Here is a 4,408-nt window from a genome sequence, read left to right as displayed (position 1 = left end):
TACTGGCTGCTCCACGAATGACCTCCTGGCATTTTGCACCCCCCCGCCCCCTCACCCTCCCATGCATGTGCTGGGTGATGGGTTGCCAGTTGTACATGTATTGGCAGTTCCATGCGTACTCATAGCAAAAAAAAATTGAAGGCATGAACTGTGCTCAATTGTCATTTATTTGGGATGGACTTGTGTAAGGAGTGATGAGTAGGGTCATGGCGGCGGATATCATCAGAGTGGTGAGGCCAGCTGTAGGTAGTCCAGGTCCAGTCTGCTGGCCATGGGTAGAAGGAGATATGGAAGTGGACAGCCGACAGGGTGTCACAATCACACACAAGGGAAAATGTTCAGGAGAGGGTCACTTCCTGGCAGTGGTCGTGGTCTGGGCATCATGTCTGTATGGATGTCTACTTGGATGTCCTCGCTTGTGTGGGGGTTCCTCAGCTACAGGGGTAGGGGTGCTGATGTCCTGCGAGTCCTGTGGTGGGGCCTCCATGCCACTAGCTACCGCTGACGTGGAGGACTGTGATGGGCCAGTGGTGAGGGCCTGCTGGTGGGTGGTGGACTCACGCATGAAAGTGGTCAGGTACTTCAGCACCCCTACTATGGAGTCCATGGTGTTATTGTGGGCCTGCCACTGTTGCATGGCTCCCTGATGGTATTGCCCCTGCAGCTGCTGTGTCTCCTGCACAGTAGCGAGGCTCTGGGCCACTGTGTCCTGGGTGTGCTGGTATACACCCAGGACTTGGTTGAGGGCCTCCTGGGCAGTCACTTGGTGTGGCTGTCCCAAGCCTTGGACCACGGTTCCCTTCCCACTACCTCTGGCCCCCTGTGCCTGTGCCCCTGGCACAGTGGGCCCACTTCCAGTAGCCGCAGGGCCTTAAATGTCTGAGGTGGGTGCCCTGGACTCTGGCCCCTGTGCTATGAGGCACACTTCTGACTGAGAGGTCCCTGGGGCACAAGTCTGGCGTTCAGGGTCTGCCTGTGGTGTGTTGCCACATCGGTAGGTGCGTCCGGTGTGTCCAGGGTGGGTGTGCCGTTGGTGAACTGTCCAGTGGCCCAGGCAAGTTGTCCTCATCCAGACATCCAGTGGTGCCTTCATCCCGGGGAGAGATGTCTGAGCCTGGCATCCTCTGCAGGGTGTCAGTGGCAGGGGTAGATGTTGGTTGTGTGACAGTAGTTGTTATGTCCCTGTTGTGATGCAGGCAGTGCCTCGACTTGCTTCCCAGTGATGGCAATGACAGCTGCTGCACTGCAGACATTGATTTGGATTGGTTGTTCACATTGTGGTTGTCATCCATGCATTAGGAGTGTGTAAGTAGGGATGGTGGGAGTGGAGTGGAGTGGTGTAGCATGCAGAGGAGGGGCGTGGGGTGTTTGGGATGGGGCAGTGGGGTGGGTTGTGGTGGTTTAGAGAGTGGTAGGGAGGAAGGCTGGGCAAGGGGTGGTTGGTGATTCAGGGTATTGATGACTTACCAGAGTCAAGCCCTCTGCTGATGCCAGTCAGGCCCTCGGGTTGCATGATGTCTAGAACCTTCTCCTCCCAGGATGTCAACTGAAGGGGAGGATGTGGGGGCCCTCCGCTGGTCTTGTTGCTGGCTATCCTCTGCCTGGATTCCATGGAAAGGACCTTCCCCCTGAGGTCATTCCACCTCTTCCTGATGTCCTCCCTTGTCCTTTGGTTTGTGCCAACTGCGTTGACCCTGTCGACAATCCTCTGCCTTAACTCCGTTTTCCTGCATATCAGTTTGCTGTACCTAGACTCCCATGAGCTGTGGCTCTACTCTGATGATCTCGTCCACCATGACCCGCAACTCATTGTCGGTGAACCGTGGGTGCTTCTGGCGTGACATGTTGTGGGGTGGGTATTTGGTGTCTGTGTCGGGTGCAGTGCAGGATGTGTGGTAATGTGGGGGTGTTTGGCTGTGTGTGCTGGTGGGCTGTGGTGTTGATTTGTGCAATGTGTGCTGTGTGATATTTGTTTGCTGTGTTTGGGGTGTGCTTCATCTCGAGTGTGGCTGTGGCTGCTCGTATTTGTCGCAAGGGATTGTGGGTGTGTGTGGGAGGGTGTTATATAGTGGTGTGTGCAGGTGTGCGTGGTGTGGTGTGGTATGGTTATCGGGTGTGGGATATTCGAACTTGCCAAAGTGGTGTTGGCTACTTTCTGCTGTGCCTTTTTGTTCCGCCATGGTGCATACTGCCAACTGTTTACACCGTGCATGTTCCGCTGTGCTCGAGGTTGCCTCTTAATATGGTGGTTGGAATGGTCTCGGCGTGGCAGGGAAGGGGATTGGTCAGTCACTCTTTCGCTCTGGCTTGGCCTGTCATTGTTGGTTTTGTTTCTGTATTTGGGCAGTTTGTGTTTTGTGACTCGTATTCCCGTAGTCGCTATACTGCCACCACTGGCGGTATGGTGGTGCCACTTTGCATGGCAGTCTTGCCTGTAAACCTCAAAACTCGTAATGAGGGCCAGAGTCTGTTATGAGACATTTTGTTCAAAGATTACCTCAATTTGATTGAGACATATTGAGATACATATTCAAAAGGAGACCATTCTGTTGAATTTGGGTGACGGATAAGCGAAGGATCAGACATCAGTAGACCTGAAAAAACTAGGAGTATATTGGAATTCGAATTAGAATTTTATGCCGCTCCAAATTGGTTTAGAGAAGTTTTTTGCTTCTTATCTGGAGGTCCAGATCATTATGTGTGGATAATCCTTACCCACATCATGATCATCTGTGCCACCCGTATCCTCATCAGTGTCACATAGTTGTACAACATGACTAGGCAATTTAATCTTTTTTGAGACATTACCCCCCTCAGACAGAGGTTGTAATAAAGGAGAGTCTTTGGACTTATCGATTATTATCTGAAAGATGTTTTTTGGCCTTTTTTTAATTCATGTCTTTTGAATTTGAATCACTTGCTAATATTTTTTGAATTGCGGCTTCAAGTCTCTTTGAAATGCTTGATATGGAGACAGATACAGCTTTTTGCACAGAGCCTCTGATAAAAGAATTTACATTTGTAAATAAAAACGTGCCGGTGCTCAAAGCCCTCCTCTTAAACACACGGCTGCTGCAATTAAATGTGGGAGCACGGAATTTTGAGGCAGCGTAATCCTGAAGCCATCTCGGCCTTCTCAATCCATTTACAGCCACTCCCGGCCCCTCCAGCTCACTCTTGCAGCTGTCTTCTTTCTCCCACTGTGACACTTTTTCGTTTTTCTCTTCCTCCGTCTTTCCCATATGTGCCTTTTGCTAGCAACAAGTGCGGGGGGCAGAAGAATAAGCGCCGGCCCTCAAAAATAAGTACTGGTGCTCAGCACTGGAAACATCAAGCACAAATTAGGCACTGGTCCCACATGACAATTGTGTTGTCTTAGTATTGATAATTACCCCCGTCCTGTGGACGTATTGGGTAGTCCTTGTGGTATATACTAAGTGGGTGAAGTGACAGAGACATAATACCAAATTGATAATTTTAAATTTGTTGAAAGATACTTATCTTGGCCGTGAGCAGCATAAAAAAGAGGACTTATTGCTCCCAGTCAAGAAATTTATAGAGTTGCCTTTATGCGACTGTTTTGTAACTCTTTATGGCAGCATTCTGTGGTTCTATGTCTTGCCATGCTGTAAGAAGTCGATTGTCTTGGCAGCTGTTAAAATGAGTGCCAGAAAAAAAAGCATTGCAGGAGCCTCCAGTCTTGTAATTAAATCAACATTAAACACTAGACTACTCTTTAACCTTGGGTTCCGAAATAGCGTGGTGCTCGTAATTAAGCTCTTCAAAGCCTCATAATGGATAGTTAGCGCTGTATAAATACAATGACAAGTGCTCAGAAATGAAGAGGGAACATTTTATAGAATTAAAAGCTATGTGGAAGGGCTTCAAAAGTGAATTTCAATTGTTATGAAAATATAAACAGCTTGAGTTTATTGAATGGTGTGCAAAGCATAGCAAAGGTAGACCTGAATTATATTGAAGTCAACTAGACTCAAATCGAGTATTTATGAAAATTAATAAAGAAAATAAAAAACGCTAGGTTCCACCGAGATTTGAACTCGGATCGCTGGATTCAGAGTCCAGAGTGCTAACCATTACACCATGGAACCACATACAAACATCGTCAGGGAACTATCAATATGACATGTGTTACTGCGCCGTCATGACGTACAAAATACGTGAAATATCCTAAACCCACTGTATTACCACACACGCTGGTTTATGAGAAATAACCCTTTCCGACTCCGCCATGTTTGTGTGAAAGAATCATAACGGACGCACTTGCATTGCACCACTTCATGTTTAAAAGAAAACAATATAAAATGTTGCAAACAACCGAAATTAGGATTGTTACATTATAAATCATTTGCTATACTCCATCCTCCCCAGAGCAAATAGACTGCACTTT

At 48.0% G+C, this 4,408-nt stretch overlaps 1 non-coding gene across 1 annotated transcript; it reads right to left on the bottom strand.

Moving 5' to 3' along the window:
- Positions 1–4,037: 4,037 nt before the first annotated feature.
- On the bottom strand, positions 4,038–4,109 carry TRNAQ-CUG (transfer RNA glutamine (anticodon CUG)). Its single transcript has one exon. It is a non-coding gene; the product is annotated as a tRNA-Gln (tRNA).
- Positions 4,110–4,408: the final 299 nt, after the last annotated feature.

The sequence above is a fragment of the Pleurodeles waltl genome, chromosome 3_1 (genome assembly GCF_031143425.1).
Source record: "Pleurodeles waltl isolate 20211129_DDA chromosome 3_1, aPleWal1.hap1.20221129, whole genome shotgun sequence".
In the NCBI taxonomy this organism is placed as follows: domain Eukaryota; kingdom Metazoa; phylum Chordata; class Amphibia; order Caudata; family Salamandridae; genus Pleurodeles; species Pleurodeles waltl.
The sequence above is the reverse complement of the archived record's forward strand: the minus strand, read 5'-3'. Positions and strand labels throughout refer to the sequence as shown.